General features: G+C 42.3%; 1 long non-coding RNA gene across 1 annotated transcript in view; it reads right to left on the bottom strand.

The window, feature by feature from the left end:
* Window positions 1–20,128, bottom strand: part of LOC102246312 — a 29,507-nt gene extending 9,379 nt beyond the window's left edge. Inside the window, exons 1-2 of the long non-coding RNA XR_314597.1 lie at window positions 20,033–20,128; window positions 1,021–1,101 (exon numbers count right to left, since the gene is read on the bottom strand). This is a non-coding gene — a long non-coding RNA (uncharacterized LOC102246312). The remainder of the gene's footprint in view (window positions 1–1,020; window positions 1,102–20,032) is intronic.
* Between the last annotated feature and the right edge of the window lie 270 nt (window positions 20,129–20,398).

Here is a 20,398-nt window from a genome sequence, read left to right as displayed (position 1 = left end):
GCCAGAACATGACCCCAGCTAGAGACGATCCCAGAGGAAAAACCCTGCAGCTCAAAGTGCATCACAGAGATAGTCCCACCCGGAGGCAAGGAGTTCAGGGCATATCCCCTTGCTAGTTGGCCAAGGTTTCTGGGTGCTCAGGGTGGGTGTGTGGAGCCGACAGGTCCTATCTGCTGAGGGCATTTCTGCAAAGAAAAGGGCAGCTGAAGGGTATGCATGGGGAAGGGGGGTGGTTGGTCACAGGCTCTGGAGGGGCTTAGTAATATCTACTAATAACTACACCCACCTCACACCCTCTGGCTAAAGACATTTTCTTCCTCAATCTTGTCTTAAACTCTTGATATAAGGATTGTGAAACAGATTCTTGGAGACATTTCCTTTTCTTTTTTTCTCTTTTTAAAAAATATTTTTATTGATTTCAGAGAGGAAGAGAGAGGGAGAGAGAGATAGAAACATCAATGATGAGAGAGAATCATTGATTGGCTGCCTCCCACACACCCCACTCTGGGGATCGAGCCTGCAACCCAGGCATGTGCCCTGACTGGGAATTGAACCGTGACCGCCTGGTTCATAGATCGACGCTCAACCACTGAGCCAGGGCAGCCAGGCAGACATCTCCTTTCCAATTACTAATTGGAAGGGGAGTGTCTGTCTCACTTTGGTATCTGACATCTATCATCTTGCCCCCACAATTGGAAAAAAAAAAAGAGTCAGGAAGGTTCCATTCTAACATCCTCTTACCCTGAGGAGTGTTCAGGTGCTTGTTTTACCAGTGACCACAGCGCTCAATGCCTTCATCACTCAGGAAATGAGTGAACTCAAAACCATGTCTAGTTGCTTCCCTAGTAGCTGTGATAGATTTGTGTTCTTCATACTCTTTCTCTCCACAAACCCTGCTTGAGATATGGCTGGTGAGAGGAGAGTGCATTCTCTGTCCACAAAATCGGACATGGTCAACTGGAACAAACCCATGACTTTCCCATAAAAAAGTAAGTGCATTAAGTAAACTGATTAACAAACCGTGAGAACAACTTTCAGAGTATCCATGACCACGCTGGGGCTAATGCAGCTTTTTGCAAACTTCACTGAGGCATTCAGGAGCTGCAAGGGAAAAGACGGGAGAGATGGTGATCCAGTGTGGTGGTGCATAGCTGATGTTCCAAGGAAGCCCTGGTAGGGGTGGGGGAAGGGACATCCACTCCAGAGAAGCCACAGAGGGCTGGAGTTAATCAGGGGTGAGGAGCAATACAGAGAGCTGACCGAATCAGCTGGTTTTCCAGGCCTACTTCCTCCTTTTTGTCCTCTCTTAGACAGCTTCCTGCTTCCTACTAAAAAGATAGGAAATTGTTCATGACCCATTCCTGTCCAGGATCCTCTCTTCACTGAGTCACAAGGATGTTGGAGCTGGACAGGACTCCAGGCATTATCTGGAAAGGTTTCTTGCTTTCACAGAGGAACTGTGACACAGAGGTATTTAGGAAGCACTTGCAGACTGGCAATTCACGGGCCAAACCCGGCCTGCAGTCTTAGTTAGAATAGGAATTAGTTGTAAAGACTGAAAACCCAGGAGATTTTTCACACCCACACACACATCTTCTTTTGGGGAAACTGGAGACCTGGCCTCCAGGTCAAGAAGATGTGGGGGTTCTGGAAATTGGGGAGAGTATAATGACACAGTTTTGTGACAAACCACACTTGGCATCGGAAAGTTCTGGCCTGAGTTAGCAAGGCCCCAGACACAGGGCTGGCAGTCAGCAGTAAGATCCCAGTGCCCGTTTGGAGGAATGGGGCACGGGTCCAAACCAGGCAGAACTGAATCTGGAAAGAAGAGCTGCGGTATCAAGAGACATCTAAGGCCAGAAGAATAGTCTAGGACTCAGTTACGTTGCTGGAACTGGGACCTGAGGTCAGAGCAGAGCTGGGAGGTGGCAGACCTGTTGCAGAGCCACGTGGGCTGGGTAAGTTCCTCCTTGCTGAGCTCCTAGACTCGCAGCGGTTCTCAACCTGTGGGTCACGACCCCTGAAAATACATCCTGCATATCAGATATTTACATTACGATTCATAACAGTAGCAAAATTACAGTTATGAAGTAGCAACGAAGATACTTTTATGGTTGGGGGTCACCACAACATGAGGAACTGTATTAAAGGGTCGCGGCATTAGGAAGGTTGAGAACCACTGTTAGAGCTTAGGGTGGGGCTCCAGGGGTCAGTTAGCTGAGAGCTTAGTGTGGAGAGAGGAGTGTCCCAGGGTCAGGCACCCACCCCAGTGATACATTCCCAGTCAGCCTCCTTTGCCAGGCACCCCCTCGCTACATCTCATTCACCTACAAACTCAACCTTCCCATCATTAGAAAATGGGCTCTGCCCTGAATCTTCACCATGTCTCTCCTCAGGTTCACAAATACCAAAAATGGAACAAAACAAAGGGAGAATTCTGAGAGTTTGTCAGCTTGGCAGCAGGTGGAAAATGAGCCCACGATGCCATCAAGTACCATGTGAAACAACAGTAGGGCTTAATGGGCACTGGGCTTGATGAAATAGGCCCGTTGTACCAAAGGGGGAAATGAAAGTGACAGCGATGGAGACAGGTGGTGAGAGACTTGTCTCTGGACCTACAGATACAGAGCTTTACTGAGATACCTTTAAAGATGACTTTCTTAGGTAATCATGCCTCATGATGTGCTGGCTCTAGTTTCTAGGACATGTTTCCTTTTTTAATTGTGGAAAAGATAAATCATTTGATTTGGGTACAAAATAAACACCAAAAAGGTCAGCCAGGCTGAACGCATAATAATTACCAATATTTTCTGGGTCCTTGCTGAGGGCCAGGTGTCGTGCTAGGTGCTTTAGGTTTCAGTTAATTCTCACAACAAACCCCAGGAGCTAAGCACTGTTATTATCTCTATTTGCATGTGAGGAAACTGAGGCTTAGAAAAGTGAAATAAGTTACCCACGTCCACACCACAGGTGAGAAGTTGAGCCTGATTCAAAGCAGTATAGCCCGTCCCCAGAGGTGCAAGTCCTCACCAGTGGTGCAAGCCCTGATGTGGCCATGTTGCTAGTTGACCGTCCCAGCATCAGTACTAAAGAATTCCAATCGACCAGAGTCATTGATACAGGGCACCGATGGTCCCAATTAATGACTTCCCTTGCCCAGGCCCTTCACAATGAGATTTGTAATTATAACCATGAGGATGGCCAAGCATACTGGAGAACACTTAATCAGTGCTCACTGAGCATTAAGTACTGCGGTAAACCCTTTATGTGGATCCTGGCGTTCATTAGGTTATTCAGTTATTTGTTTATTAATAAATTAGTTATATGGAATTAATAGTAGTTTTCCATTTATGAATATATAAAAACATATGCAGGGTGGGGCACAAGTAGGTTTACAGTTGTGAGTACATAAAACACAGAGTTTATTCTTGCATTTTATGTATTAACGAGAGGCCCGATGCACGAAATTCGTGCAAGGGGCTTGGCCTTCACAGCCCCTCATAGTCCCTCACAGCACCCGCTTCCTCTGGAAGGGGCAGGGTCAGCAGAAGAGGGGGCTGTGCTGTGGGACTCAGGAACTGAGTGCAGGGCTGGCAACTGGCGCAGGGGTGGGGCTGTGGGCTCACCAAGGCCGAAGGGTCCCACTCGCAGCCCCGGCTGCCTTGGCCCCTGCCGCCGCCACAGCAGCTGGCTCTTCCTCGGCCCCCTAGCCCCGGCTTTATCTGGAAGGACATCCGGATGTCCAGAAGGTTGTTCGGCTGTCCGGTCTAATTACCATATTACCCTTTTATTATTATAGATTGTTGTATTATTTTCTATACAAATAACTGTAAGCCTATTCGTGCCCCACCCTGTAGCATATCAGAGGCAGTACTTAGGATTTGTTCGAGTTCTTGTTAGAAGAAGCAGAATAGTCCAAGCAGGGGGGTTGAGGGGCACATTACTCTGAGCTAGGTGGCGGCCACCTCAGAGTCGCTTCTTCCTTCCGCCTCTCCCTCAGCCGCCCTGCTGACCACAGTTCTTGCCTGTCTGCTTCCGACTGGAGGATTTTCTGGATGTGCCACCTGTTTAGGCTACAATTCCTATGGTAGTGTTAGTGGAAACTCTGGAGACTGGAAGTCACGATTGTTCTTCATATTTTAAGTCGGTTTGTCTGAAATGCAGTAGAAAACATAGGAAGCTTTAAACATTTGTAGGCTTCCACCCAGCAAATCCACACTTAGGAGTTTGTCTTTAAGCAATAAGTGAATAAGCATATAAAAATGTTTGTCCAAGTGCTTTTAAAAATAGGCAACAACCTAATTTTCCAAAATAGAAGACCATTGGAGATTTTCCCAAAGTGTGTTATTCAGAAAATTAATTTTTGAAAATTGTCTTTAAAGGCTGGAGGAGAAGTTGGGGAATCCTTAGTTTATTAAATTACATGTAACCTTTATTTTTTTTTAATCCTCACCTGAGGATATGTTTTATTGATTTTAGAGTAAGAGAAACATCAATGTGAGAGAGAAACATTGATTGGTGGCCTCCTATATGCTTCCTGACCAGGGATTGAACCTGCAACCTAGGTATGTACTCTGACCTGGAATTGAACCCATGACCCTTCGGTGCACAGGACAGTGCTCCAACCAACTGAGCCACTCAGCCAGGGCAACATGTAACATTTTTATGGGGATTTGTTGTTTTGTTTATAGTCCTTGGGAGTCCTGGCTTACCAAGGGCAGGGGAGAGGAGGGACAGTCCTCCACAGGTGCAGGTGATAAAGGAGGAGTACATTTTCTGTACAGCAGCTAATAAGAATAATAATTTGAATAATAAATTTAAAAGGTTGGTCTGCTTTTTCTTATCATGTGCAGGCAACTCTGAGCAATACCAAGTGAGAAAATAATTGCTGTGGTAAGTGTGGAGTTTAAATAAATATGTGTAAGCTTCATATTAGCATACTAGAGGCCTGGTGCACGAATTTGCGCACAGGTGGGGTCCCTCGGCCTGACCAGTGATCGAGGCCTATCAAGGGGCCGGCTGGCCAGGGGGAGGGGCCACGGGAGGTTGGCCAGCCAGGGACAGGGACTGAGGGAGGTTGGCCGGCCACCCCCCCCACCCCCGATTAGGGGCAATTGGGGGGGGCCTGACAGCTGGGGGGAGGGGCTGCTGGAGGTTGGCTGTGGGAGTGCACTGATCACTAGGGGGCAGCTCCTACATTGAGTGTCTGTCCCCTGGTGGTCAGTATTCATCATAATGACTGGTCAACCAGTCATTCTGGTTGTTCCAGTCGTTCAGTCATAACAGTCGCTTAGGCTTTTATATATATATAGATTTTGTTGTTATTCTTTAATAAACATTGTATTTTATCTGGAAGTTAATTTGGGGAACTCACAGTTATGCAATGGCTGCCTCTCTCCATCTCCCATCCCATCTCCTACCATGTGAGCCCCCTCACAAACACAGACTCAGCCACAAAGAATCTTGTGAGAATGAATCCCTAACATTCAGAAACATTCAAACTCCCTTCAGGTTCAGTTTGTGTCTCCAACCCCTTTGGTACTACATGTTTCCTCATTTAAACAAGTGGCTCTGAAATAAACTATCATAGGCAGTAACTTTAAAAACAAAGAAACTAAAATTGCCTTACTTCAGTTCTAACATTCTCTATGCCACTCTGAGTTGTCTATTTCTTTTTTATTTTTTATTTTATTGATTTTTTACAGAGAGGAAGGGAGAGAGATAGAGAGTTAGAAACATTGATGAGAGAGTAACATCGATCAGCTGCCTCCTGCACACCTCCTACTGGCGATGTGCCTGCAACTAAGGTACATGCTCTTGACCGGAATCGAACCTGGGACCTTTCAGTCCACAGGTCGATGCTCTGTCCACCGAGCCAAACCAGTTAAGGCTGAGTTGTCTATTTCTATTTTAAGTAGTGATGAAAAGTGCAAAATGCAAGGTGTGTTATTTCTGTTAAGTGTAAATTTTAGTTCATGCATGAAATAGTTTAGTGAATCTAAAGTAGTATTTTTAAAATTGACATTTATTCTTTTAAAATTATGGTTTGTTTTAAACCTCAAAAAAATCAAGAAAAGAATGAATATTCCTGATTATTACATACCTATTACTAGAAGTAACCTTGTCTAATACGGGGGGGAGGGGGGGGATTGAAAACTGATCTGGTCCAGGTGTCAAATGCCCTAAGTATGTCATTGTGTTTAGGGAAAACTTACTGAGAAGCTAAGTGTTACTAAGATTTCTCTGAAGACTTGTGAAAGTTGTTCGTGGGAAAGCAATTTGACACTACAGGTGTTAGTTCTTCAGGAAAAGAATGCCAGGCACATGGGTCTACAATGACAAACTCCTTCCTCCACTTGCACAAGTTGTTACCAATAGGCAGCAATGACATCCATCTACCATCGCGGAAGGTGGCACAACTCATGAGCAATTCTCAAAACTTTCAGAAATAACCAATGCTTCAGAAGCTGAGATGTTAATTTAAGGGTAGCAAAAGCATTGCCGGAGACAGCTAACACCTACCATATTCATGAGCAGATGGAACTCAAAGCAAGCTACTGAGAAAGTAATATGGCATCCTGACAGAAGCACAGATTTGGGAGAAGACCTGGACGTTTGTTGTCGCCCTACCTAAATTATCCACTGTTAATTCTTTCAAAATATTTACGGATTCTCCACTGTGTAGGCACTGGGAATACCATGATATACAAGACAGACTCCTTGGCCCAAAGGAGTCAGGAAAACTGTCCCAAAGGCTCACCACTACCCCCAAAATAGTAAACAGACAAGTGGATGAAACAATTTTGTCTTAAGTACCATGAAGGAAACAAACAAACAGCTTCCCATTGCTCCTATGATAAAGACCAAACTTCTTAATGCAGCCCATGATCCCCTCCGACCACATCTAACACTTCTCCCTTGCCAGGTCTGTCTGCTCCAGCCACAACCTTCTTTCAGTTCCTCAAATGCTCCAAACATTCCTGTTTCGGCGTCTTGACATCCACCCCTATATATCCTTCAGATCTCAGGACAAATATCTTGGTAGAAAGGACTTCCCTGATATCCATGCACCTCTACTCCACATCCCCCACCCCCTATATACGTACAATCAGTGGCTAGTTCTTATATCCCCATAGCACCCCAGGCTTTTTCTGCATTACTTTGTAATTATTGATTTGTCTGTGTAATAGTGTGTTTAATACCTGTATTCTCTCCCATCACAATCAACTGCCACCAGACTATAAGCTTCATGGGGACAACATTCTCTGACCCACACCATTGAATTCCCAGGTTTGGGGCACAATAAATTGTTGTGGAATGAATGGGTAGAGGTAAGCATAAGTGAATATGTAACCAAGCTAAAAAACCTGCCACCAGGGGTGAACCTCAAGATAATTCTTTTAAAAAATATATTTTATTGATTTTTTATAGAGAGGAAGGGAGAGGGATAGAGAGTTAGAAACATCGATGAGAGAGAAACATCGATCAGCTGCCTCCTGCACACCCCCCTACTGGGGATGTGCCCGAAACCAAGGTACATGCCCTTGACCAGAATCGAACCTGGGACCCTTGAGTCCACAGGCTGACGCTCTATCCACTGAGCCAAACCGGTCAGGGTTCAAGAGAATTCTTTTATGAGGAAAGCCCGGCTATGCAAAGAACTTCCCCATTCATGCTTTCCTTTGATCAGCCAGGCTGGTCAGCTGGTCTGGTTGGGGTTATTTGGAGTGTTTGCTTTTACAAGTTCCCTATTTTTTTTCTCTTTCTTTTACTTCTTAAGACATTTATCTTTATTTTATTTTATTTTAGGGGGGGAGGCGCTTTAACTCCATCTTAATTGTATAGTTTTCCATTTCAAAACTTTAATCTCTTATTTCACCAACCCTTAGTCTTTTAAAAAATGATAAATATTTCTTTTATTATATTTTTATCAACTCCTATTCTTAATTTAGAATATTTAGCTCTAGTCTTAACTCTTTTTTGTCTTACTGCAGTTTTTTCTATATCACATTTCAAGTCTAATTTTTAAATAGATATTATTTCATAATTTTTTAAATTTGTTAGTATGCTTTGTTTTTAATTTAATTGATAGATTTAAGCATTATTTGTCTATCTAATCTATCTTTTATTTGTAGTTTCACCCCATTTGTTTTCACCTCCCTCTGCCTCTCCCTCCCTCTTCACCCCACTGCTTCTCTCATGCCCATTACCTCACTCCCACTTCCTCATTTGTATCTGCAGTGACCAGCAAGTTGGAAGTCAGAGGGACATAAACACTGGAGAGAGTTTGCTTTATGAACATGGAAGGATGAAAGCTATCTTTTCTTCACCCCCGCCGCCCCTCCCCCCCCTGTTTTCCCTGCATCAGCCTCTTAGATTACTTCATCAGATTATTCCTCAGATCTGCTAAAAATAGTTCTCCAGACAACCTCGCTGTCTGGGGAAGATTTGGTGGACTCAGTTCATTCGCTTCATGGGGACGAGTCCCATTCTATAGTTGGAACATCATATTTTCTGGAATAGTGCTGCTTGTTAATATCCCTTACCATCTATTTCTTAGATGATAAATTTGAGGGAAACTATGCCAGCTCCATGTCCAGGAGAAGTTCAACCCTGGAAGTGTTCTCTAAATTGATGCTCTTCAAGCCTGATGCTGGCGAGCTGCTGGAAACTTTCAATAAGTCCAGGATGTTTCAAACTAGAGAATCTGCAGCCACTGTCTGACACCACTTCAAACTTCATCATTCTTCCAAGGATGATGGAAGGATGTTTAATTTCCCTTCCCTTCTTGGCAGGTTGAGAGGAGGAGTCTTCTGGTCTGTGACTAGCCTCAACTCTTTTCCTCATCCTGAGGGCTACTAGAAGCTGAGGAGAGTGGGTCAAGGACAGTCTCACAAACAGAGTTTTAAAGACAGGAACACTCATCCCCTTGTTTCAAGGTTAGTTTAAATTTTACCTCCTATATCTGATAATAGAGGCCTGCTCAGAGGAGTGCATTTCTGGGCGGTAATAGAGCACTTCCTATCTGCCCATAGGGCATGAGTCTCTCCAGCATTCTAAGAAAGCCCTTACGCTAGGAATTTAGGTTGAGTTAAGTTGTAGGTCTAAATATGAAAGGTAAATCATTAGAGATTTTAGAAGAAAACAGACTATCATCATATCCTTGGGGAGAGCTAAGATTTTGTAAAAATGACACAAAAACATTAACTACAGAAGAAAAATTTAGATAAATTCCATTTTATTAAAAGCATGAACTTTGGTTCATTAAAAGAAACCACTAAGAGAGTGAAAAGGCAGGTCACACAGTGGGAGAAGATAATTTGCTATGTTTATATACTGCAAATGACTAGTAAATAACTACTAAAAGGCAGATAATCCAATAGAAAAAGGAGCAAAAGATTTGGTCACTTAAAAAAAAATCTTAAAATGTTCAGTAGACATAAGACATCAGAGAAATGCAAATTACACTCTAATGAAATACATTTTACCTGAATTGTTAACGTTAAAAGCATAAGCATTATTAAGTGTTGGAGAGGATGTGGAGCAATTGCAACTCTAATGGGAATAGAAAATGATACAACCACTATGGTAAACTACTTGGACAAATCTAGTAAAAGCTGAATACACACTCTCTGACTCAATAATCCTACTCCTTGGTATAAACCCAAGAGAAAATATATTCAATAATAATCACAGCAGTACTATCTATAATAGCCAGAAGTTGAAAACAACCCAAACACCCCTCTATAGTAGAATGGATGAACAAATTGTAGTATACTCAAAAAATTTAATACTACCTGAGAATGAACTTTTTACTACCTGAAGCAATATGAATGAGTCTCAAGCTTACTATGAGGGAAAGAAGCCCAGCACACACACAAAAGCACATACTGGATGATTACATTTATGCAAAATTCCCAAACAGGAAAATATAACCTAGTGTTAGAAGTGTGCATAATAATTACCTGTGAGGGGAGGATAATAACTAGAAGGCGGTCCAAAAGAGACTTCTCAGACATTGGTAAAATACAATTTTTGGTTTTTTATCCAGGTGCTAGTTACATGACATTTGATCTAGGTGTCAAAGGATGAGCAGAAATATGTGACAATTTTTGGTTTTTTATCCAGGTGCTAGTTACATGGATGTGTTTATTTTGTAAAAACTCATCAATTGTACACTTGATTTGTATGTGAACTTTTCTGTATTTATGTTATACAGCAATAGGAACTTTACTAAAAGAAGGCAAGTCCTAATGGAGTGGTTGTCATGGGGCCTCAAAAATGGAGAAAATAATAATGTGTATGGACATATACATTGAAAACAAAATGAAAAAACAAAGATAATCACTAAATATCAACAGAGGTTATCGCTGAATAATGGAATCTAAGGTAATTTTTATTTCATGTTTTCAGCTCTTTCCAAATATTCTTCAAGGAATCTGTGTTAGTCTTGCCATCTGCCCCTTGAGGGAAAAACAGAATACCAGAAGGCATTGTTTTATCCTCAAAACATTGGATCAAACTGTTTACGGTCATCTCTAACTTCCTTGTTACAAGAAGTATGAATTTCTTTCTTTTCTTCTTTTTTTTTTTTTACTTTTCTTTTTAAAAAGTATATATTTTTTTATTGATTTCAGAGAGGAAGGGAGAGGGAAAGAGAGATAGAAACATAAATGATGAGAGAGAATCATTGAGCAGCTGCCTCCTGCACAGCTCCCCCTCTCCCCCACTAGGGATGGAGCCTGAAACCCAGGCATGTGCGCCAACTGGTATTGATCTGTGACCTCATGGTTCATAAATTGACGCTCAACCACTAAGCCACACCGACAAGACAAGAAGTATGAATTTCATTCCAGGACTCCACATGCCTTCCAGGATTGTTAGATTGATAGTTTAGAGTTAACTATGTTTGGAGTTATATCCCTTTGGAGAATTGTAGGAAATAAATAAATATTAAGATCCCAGGAAATAGTGTGGGAAAATCAAAGAAGGCTTCCTGAGGGAGATGACATTTGATCTAGGTGTCAAAGGATGAGCAGGAATATGTGAAGTATAGTGGGAGGAGAGGGATGAAGGACAGGAGGGTCATTGTAGACCAAGGAGATAGTACATGTAAAGCATGAAAAAGAAATGATGGTCATGGACCAGGAAAAAGTTGGCATCATCAGGGAAGAACGAAGGGGCAGGACACTGGAAAGGAATTAAAGCCCCAACATGTGTGAGTCTGTACCCATGTCATACATTGTGTTTATAGATATAGTTGCAACAAATGTCAAACATTATTCACTGTATCTGATCATGAAAATGCATAATACAAGTCTTCAATTTTTTAAAATACATTTTTATTGATTTCAGAGAGGCAGAAAGCGGGAGAGGAAGATAGAAACATCAATGATGAGAGAGAATTATTGATCAGCTGCCTCCTACATGCCCCACACTGGGGATTGAGCCCGCAACCTAGGCATGTGCCCTGACTGGGAATTGAACTGTGACCTCCTGGTTCATAGGTTAATGCTCAATCACTCAGCCACACCAGCAGGGCACAAGTCTTCAATTTTTAAACTGTTTTTAAAAATATGTTTTAAGACAATAGTTTAATAACAAAAACAATGTTACCTCTATTAGCATTTGTGCTGGAAGCTCTGAATAAAACTAGTCCTTGTAGAATATTCTCTAACTTTAAATTATTTAAGTTGATCAAAATCCAAGCATGGTTATAACAGGTGTTATGCGAATTACTGAGGACTCTCAAAATCTCTTTTCCTAGAATTATAGAATAACTTGGTACCAACATCAGCATCCTCAGATGAAATGAATTTTCAAGGAGATGATGTTACATTTGGGGATATCGGCCTTGTAAGGACACCTATTATTGTGATGAATAGATGCAGACAAAATGTCTGTAGCCTGTCATTTAACAGCTCTCTGGTTTGCCAAAGAACCACTTAAAATGCATAAATACACTCTTGGAGCTAATGAAACAAAGAGAGGAGAGAAGGAACAAAGAGAGAGAGAGAGGTTCTTCTGCCACTTCCCACGGCTTCCACACCAACATAACCAGAGGAGTAAAAGCAATGTGCTCTCTGGGCAGGACCACGCCTGGAGGAAAGATTCAAATCGCTGTCCACTCTTCCTTCTCACTTTTAATTACACCAGGACAGTGGAGGCAGTGAGGGCTACACTCAAATGCACCGGCTTGCAATTGGCCCTGGGGAAGACTTCAGCAGAATAGACAGTGGCTGTGTCTGGTTGGTGACCACACTCCCCTAACTGACCACGGGCAGATGTGAATACTGAGGCAGCCCAAGATGCTGTGGTGGAACCGGCAGTCTCTGCTTTCAGATTCAGTTCCTGGCAAGGAAGTTGCGGAATGAATCACCTTGGGGCAGATTCCTGCCGGTGGCGTAAGAGCTATAATTGAGTGGTACAATACTTTGCTGCTTTCACTGGCTCTGACGTTAGCAGAAACAGCTGAGTAATCAGACAAAAGGCAGTGGGAGAGAGAAAAATAGAAGGGGATTAATATTGCACATCTGCTCCATGCCAGGCATAGACAAGGAGTCTTTGCATGTGTTATGGAGGCAGCGTGGTGACGATTATGATTCTGCATTTACCATTTGCTGGCTGTGTGCTTGGACAAGCTCCTTAAACTTTGTGAATCTCAGTTTCCTCATGCTTACCTTTTAAGGCTACATGGTAAGGAAAAGAGAATCCATGTTCACATGGCATATACTGAGTGCTCTGAAAAAGTAGGTTGTCTTCTTCTTCTTCTTCTTCTTCTTCTTCTTCTTCTTCTTATTCTTATTCTTATTCTTATTCTTATTCTTCTTCCTCGCCTGAGAATTTATTTGTTATGCTCACAAGTTTATATTTTTAGATTTGATAAAGATTCTTGTGTATTTTCTAAATACACAGACAGTTTTGGAAGTTTACATACATGCCTTAGGACACTTAGACTAGGTAAGTAAATTACATTTACAAATTGGTCTTCTTAAAAGATCTTCCCAAAGAGCTTTTACAAACAGCAGGCAGAGAAAGTGTTCTTTTTATGTTTACAGTGTTAAATGCTGACTTTCCCTCAACCATCTCTCTCCTCTACCCAAAATTTTGTTTTCAATGGCCAGGGTGGTCCAAATCTAAGTCCCCAATGTCATAAGTCAGGGCTTACCGTTGCTTCTCCCCACACAGCCTGGCCGACCTAGAGCTGCCCCACCGCTGGGAGGCAGGGCCACAGCAGGAGCAAAGCTTCCCTTTATACCCGAAAGGGACTCAGAGAAGCCTATACCATAGTTAAGTTTAAGGATCTGGGTGATTGAACAGGAAATTTTTCCATTGGTTTTTAGGGAGAGGGAAAGACAGAGAGAGACATCGATGTGAGAGAAACACATCGATTGGTTGCCCCCTGCATAAGCCCTGACCAGGGCCCGGGCCAGGGAGGAATCTGCAACCAAGGTATTGGTATCGAACCTGGGACCCTTTGGTCCACAGGCTGACACTCTATCCACTGAGCCAAACCAGCTAGGGTGGTATTTTTAATTATTGTCATTACTGCCATTTCATTTAATCCTCAAGCCGTATCATTACCCATTTTATAGATAGGAACACTAATGCTCACAGAGATAAGAGGCTTACCCAGAGGCTATAACCTTGACACTGTAATGCCACAGTGTCATGCCTTTAGCACTTAGCTTTGAAAAAAATGGATTACAGGAATAAAAAGCAGCAAAAATGGGCTTGTTCACAAATATCCATGAACCACTGGTTGATGTGGTATGTTAGTCAGGGTTCTCCAGAGAAAAAGGACTAAAAGGATGTATATGTATTTTAGATCTAGATATAGGTCTAGGTAGAGAGAAATCAAGAAATTGACCTGGCAAGTCTGAAGTCTGCAAGGAAGACTGCAGGCTGGAGACCCAGGACAGAGTTGATGCTGCAGTCATGAATCTGAAGGCAATCTGGAGAAGAAGTCCTTCTTCCTTAGGTGACCTAAGTATTTTTTTTTTCTTAAGGCCTTCAACTAATTGGATGAGGCCCACCCACATTATGAAGGATAATCTACTTTTCTCAAAGTTTATTGATTTAAATATTGATCTTACCAAAAAACACCTTCATTTTGACATTCAGACTGGTGTTTTACCAAATATTTGAGTACCAAGCAAGTCCTAGCCACACTGACATGAAAAATTAACCATGACAGGTGGGGAGCAGAGGTCTGTGACAAATATGAACCCAGAACCAGAATGTTTGAGCTGAAGCACTATCCTTCATTGACTTCAGCCATAGAAGTGCTTAGGTTTTGACTGGGTTTTATTACTAATTTCTTAAAGCCCACATATGTCTTAGGCATTTTTGACTAGTTAGATGGATTATTAAAACAAAAGAAAACCATAGTGAGAAATGTAACCTGTGGGCTCTTAGCAGCAATGATAACAAAAAACTTCAGAAAGTGAGGTCCTTTTTCCCAAGTGACTACCTAATCCAAGCTCAAGGGTGGGCTATTATTTAACTTATTTTTTAAAAAAATAAAGCTCTGTATGTCTCCCCTCTGTTCCCTATTGCTAAGCTGTGGAACTTACTCATAGCACAACAGAGTCATTTAAAACAGTTGGCATATTTTATGGAAAGTGGAAATTAGTTTTATTTTCTAGACAAAATTGGAAAGTACTTTTATTATAATAACTCAAAAAATAGTTCCCTGGCCAGTGTTTCTTGGTGGTTAGAGCATCCCCCCCCACTCCCTGAAAAGTCTCAGGTTTGATTCCCAGTCAAGGGCACGTACCTGGATTGCAGGTTCTATCCCCAGCCCCAGTTAGGGTGCGTGTGGGATGCAACCGATCAATGTGTCTTTCTCTCACATCGATGTTTCTCTTTCTCTACCCTTCCTCCCTTCCACTCTCTCTAAAAATCAAAGGAAAAAATATCCTTGGGTGAGGGTTAACAAAAAATAATAATAATAATTCAAAGATTTATTATTTAATATTTAACAATAATATTACTTATTATTTAATAATAATAATTCAAAGATTTCCCCAAGTGACATCTGCAATAGAATTAAATTTGCTGCCTTTTGCCTGTGAAAATGGTCCTCCAAACCCTCAATCAAGAAGACATGCTTTTTGCCTCCTCGCTTGGTTTCAAGGTGTTAGAAACTAGAGGGGCTTGTTCAGATCTTCCTGCCCTCACCCACCAGGCCTTGTTTGGGGAGAAAAGTGTGCTACACTGAGGAAGTGATCTTCAGCCAAGGAATCCACTGAGATAAGTGACTATGACTGAGCCTGCTGGCTGGTCCCCTTTCTTCTTAAAAATAGGACCCCAGTTTTATTCGAGCTGGCAATGTGCCCAGATAAAAAACAACATTTCCTAGTCAAAGGATGAGTCCCCTTTGTCTATCTCCCCTTGCTCCTGGAATGTAGTTATAATGGTTGGCATCCTAGCAGTCATATTGAAGTAGGAGGTAACCCTGAGGTTAGCAGCCACACGCAAAGGAACTTCTTTATAAAGCCACAGTACCTGCTGTGGATTTCCTACCCCCAGAGAAGGAATAAGGAACCTTTGTGCTTTTAAACCACAGGAGTCAGACCTCTGTTTCTTTTAGCACAACTTAGTCCTCACTGAATCGCTAGCCCAGGCAGTAATCAAAGCACTAAGCTTCCTTAACATTCTTTGTTGAAGGGTGATAGACCACAGACTCAACATAATTTCAAAATCCATTGGGTTTTGATATATGGAGCAATTTATTTATTTATTTATTTATTTATTTGCTACACTTTAACTTTATTTATACATACATATTTAATTGGAATAGGCAGAAACCAAAAAGGAGGGGAAAAAATCAGGATAAAGTGTCAATGCCATTTTGTTTGCAGGGAAAAGTCAGGAAATAGAACAAATCACCAGGACAACATGGTTTGTAAGACCATTATATGGAGCAATTTAAATAATCCAAAGAAAGTTGTTGGGCCTTATTACCTTTATCCATAAAATAAGAAGCTGTTAGAACTGGAAGAGCACTTTAGAAGTTCTAATCTAACTCTGCCCCACCATCTATTTCACAGATGAGGAAACAGAGGCCTAAAGTTTAATCCAGCAAAGATACTCAGTCACTGGGCCAGATCTTCAACACAAATCTCCTAACCAGTCTATCACCCCATGGTCATTTTCAGTTCTTGCTCTGCAAATGGAGACATAATCTGGATGTTTTCCATAATCACAAAACTAGAAACCATTGCACCTACGAGAGTAGTGTTCATTTTGCTTGGTTTGTAACATAACTTTATCCAACATGCAGTTGCCCAATTTACTAACAGAATAATCTGAGCTCACACCACAGAGCCATTGCACGTTTGAGAATCACAGAACAGTCCTCACCCAGCGTCTGAAGCCTTGTGGTGCCCCACTTTGAGCTTTTAGTGCCAAGTCTTATTAGCTGGATGCAAATTATCTACAGGCCCAGCAAAGAAAAGGGCCCATTTGGCAGCTATTCATCTTTGTCGGATTTGAAGCTGTTCTGCAAAGGCACTTTAATTAGGCAGTGGAAGAGCTGCCACATTTAGAAGCAGCTCCTGAATGGGAAGCCAAGAATTTCAGACCAAGTGGAGTTCTTGGTGCTTGTGTTGTTTACCATTTAAAGGACAGCCCAAAAGAATTCTCCAGGATGCCTTTCTTACTCCTGGCTTTGTAAGATTCAGAACAGTTCAATGATTTCTTGAGGCTCAATCCTTAGTTCTCATGGCCCTTCTGATGGCATGATTTGCAGACAGAACATGGGTTCTTTGATTATGGCTTAATGAACTCAAGTTATGTACCATATGCGTGGTGACCGTTTTGATCATTACCTTCGGCTTTTCAAAGTGTTAAGAGATGATTCATTTTAGTGAAGGCCTTTACAATTCATGAATAATAAATGATTTTTGTACAAACAAAGCAATAAACCCATAATCACAGCACTGTTCTCTATACGTCATCTGCTTTCTTACAGAAAGCTGAGCAGTAGCTCAGTTGTTGAACATCTTTGTCTCTATTTTACAATGAATAAACTGCGACAGAGAAAGTCTTGGTCACTGAGTCATGAAAGTCAGGGTAAGAACTCAAAGCCAGTACCTGGATCATATTTTAGCACTGGTTCAAATGAAAAACAACAAGTTCTATTTTCTGATCTTTTGATCTGTGTCAAACATGTTGGCAATAATGTCTTGTGAGTGAGCATCTATTGAAAAGAAGTTGTCCAGCTTAGGTACAGAGAAAGATGGCATGAGGTAGAACACTGGATGAGAAATTGAGATTCGATTTCTGCCCTCAGCTCTGACCTTGAACAAGTCACCCTATGTCCCTGGGCCTCTAGTTCCTCACCTACAAAATTAAGTCTTAGCATCAGACACCTTTCATTATCAAATACATTCACACTGCTGTGCAACCATGAACACTGTCCATTCTCCAGAATGTTTCATCATCTCAAACTCAAATTCCATACCTATTAAACAATAATGTCCCCATTGTTCCCTTCCCCCTGGCCCTAGGTCAGCCGTGGGCAAACTACGGCCCGCGGGCTGGATACGGCCCGTTTGAAATGGATAAAACTAAAAAAAAAAAAAAAAAACCCGTACCCTTTTATGTAATGATGTTTACTTTGAATTTATATTAGTTCACACAAACACTCCATCCATGCTTTTGTTCCGGCCCTCCGGTCCAGTTTAAGAACCCATTGTGGCCCTCGAGTCAAAAAGTTTGCCCACCCCTGCCCTAGGCAATACTCTGCCCATGGTTCAATATCTCACAAAGACTCCTTTCTAAGCATAGGACCCTGATCCACAAACTGGAAGTGCACTTTCAGCACCATGTTTTAACATCTATTTCCTATCTCCTAGGCTTTTCCAAAACTAGAGGAAAACTGAGGTCTATGGAAGTTCAGGCAATAGTCTGTTATTTACCCATCACTTAGCCTTGTTTTTTCTCAGAAGACGTCAAGCAAAGCTGAAGCTTGTTGCATTTCAGAAAGGGAACTATTTCCCCAGTGCTCACTGGGTACTTTACCAAGAGTGACAGCGTCTATTGGCTTATGGGAGAGAGGACTTCAGGAGCAGGCCATTTGGGGAATTATCTAAGAATCACAGTACACAGAAGCTCTTCATAGGTGAGGAGAAGAGGATTGGGTAGGGAAGAAAGACCCTTTGTACAACCTGATTCTCCCTCATTATAAACAAGGAATGTAAGAAATAGGACCAGGTGGCATCGATGTCCGGGCATCAGCATTGCCACCTTCCTCAGACATTATCACATCAAGCATGAGCTCACTTTGTGACCGCTCCCAGAGTTTTTTCTCACTTTCTGTCTCATCCAGGGATTGTGTCTCAGCGAAATGTCCTTTATTTAGTCACCAAATATGCCCATTCACTAAATCATGCGCACATCCCTCCCTTCCCCTCTCCCCCAGTGAGGTCACCTCTATTTTTTCTCCTCAGAAAATAACAGACTAAAATGTAGATATAGCCAACATTAAAAAATAGAAATATGTTTGAAATTTACACTCATACTCCTCCATGTACTTCCTGCACCCACCCACAGCTTTCTCCAGTTTTTTTTAGCCCTGGCTGAAGAACCAGCACACCCCCTTCTCTCCGGCTGTGTATGAGTACAGGGGCCGCTGGTCCTATTGCTATTTTCCTCCTGTTTCTGTCACCGTTAGCCTATGGTGGCATTGTGGAAGGTTAACAGCACACCCGAGAAGCCTGCTCTGACAGAGCAGGGGCAGCCCGCCCCATCTGTAATCGCCACCCTCTGTCCATCTGCAGTGGCTGTGTAGCAACATGTTCTGTGGGTAATCTGAAAACGAAAGTGGTGAAAGAAAAGCAGGGATTTGTATTGCTGAATGGGATTTTTTTTTTACTTTCTGGAGTTACCTGACTTGCAACTCAATCAGCATATAAGACTAAAATAAAATATAAATTCCAGCCATTAAACCACCGCAGATGCCTTATCCATATTTTTTTTAAATGTTAAGCTTTTCACAAACTAGGCACTTGTGGTAGATTGAAAAATAGCCACACACACACACACACCCATCCCTGTAGGCACGCCCCTTCAATGTGAATTTGAAGTTCCTCCCAACGAGAGGTAGAGTCTGTGGCACCACACCTGGAATCTGGGCTTGGACATGTGACTTGATTTAGACAAGGAGACTAGCCAATATGAAATAAGCAGAGACTTGCACATTCTTTTACTACTAGAGGCCCAGTGCATGAAATTCGTGCACTTGGTGGGTGGGTGGGGGGTGGCCTCAGCCCAGTCCGTGCCCTCTCACAGTCTGGGAGAGGCTCCTGCCACCGCCGCTGCTCTCGCCAGCCGTGAGCCCATCTTTTGGCACACTGACCACCAGAGAGCAGCTCCTGCGTTGAGTGTCTGCCCCCTGGTGGTCAGTGCACATCATAGCGACTGGTCGTTCCACCATTCGGTCGATTTGCATATTAGCCTTTTATTATATAGGATGGTTAGAACCCTGAGATTACCATGTAAAGGAGCCTCAGCTGGCCTGCTAAAGGATAAGAGGGCATAAGGAGGAGATCTGAGGTATCCTAGCCAGCCAGGCCCCAGTCAACAACCTCCCAATAACCAGACACATGAATGAGGCCAATCAGCCTCCAGTCAAAATGCCAGCTGATGGCAGAGAATATAAATATGCCCAGCAAAGAACAGCAAAGCCAGCCTAGAGAAGAACCACCTATCCAGCCTACAGAATTATGATGTAAATAAGTGCTTATTGTTTTAGCAGATAAGGTTTGGAGTGATTTGTTATGCAGCAATAGCTAACTGATATAGCACTCAACAAATAACTGCTAATTCAGATGTCTAGTATGAATATGAGAATGCAAATTATGTATATTTAGAATACAGTAAAGAGAAAGTTGCTAAATAGATTAGGAAATGGCAGCAGTAAGCAAATAGGTAACCTGATTTTTCTCCTTAAACTAAAAAAAAAATGTTTTTTTTAAATACAAAAGCAGCAGAAACAAATTTGTATTCCCAACTGTTGACTCACCTTCCACCATGACCTGCTCTGTGAATCTGCTGAGTTCATCCTGGGCCTCGTTCAGGAAAGTACTGACCCTGCTGCCCCATGGCAGCGTGGAGAGGACTCACAAACTCTCATTTAGAAAGAATCCAGGGCTCCTGTAGGAAGGACAAAGCATTACTGCGGACACAGGAACAGCACCAGCGGCCCCTGTATTAATACCAGCCGGAGAGAAGCCTCTTTAGGGAAGGGGGTGTGCAGGTTCTTCAGCCAGGGCTAAAAAAAACCTGGAGAAAGCTGTGGGTGGGTGCAGGAAGTACATGGAGGAGTACGAGTGTGTAAATTTCAAACATGTTTCTATTTTTTAATGTTGGCTATATCTACGTTTTAGTC

The sequence above is a fragment of the Myotis brandtii genome, unplaced genomic scaffold (assembly GCF_000412655.1).
Source record: "Myotis brandtii unplaced genomic scaffold, ASM41265v1 scaffold82, whole genome shotgun sequence".
In the NCBI taxonomy this organism is placed as follows: Eukaryota; Metazoa; Chordata; class Mammalia; order Chiroptera; family Vespertilionidae; genus Myotis; species Myotis brandtii.
This window is presented reverse-complemented; position numbering and strand designations above follow the sequence as displayed.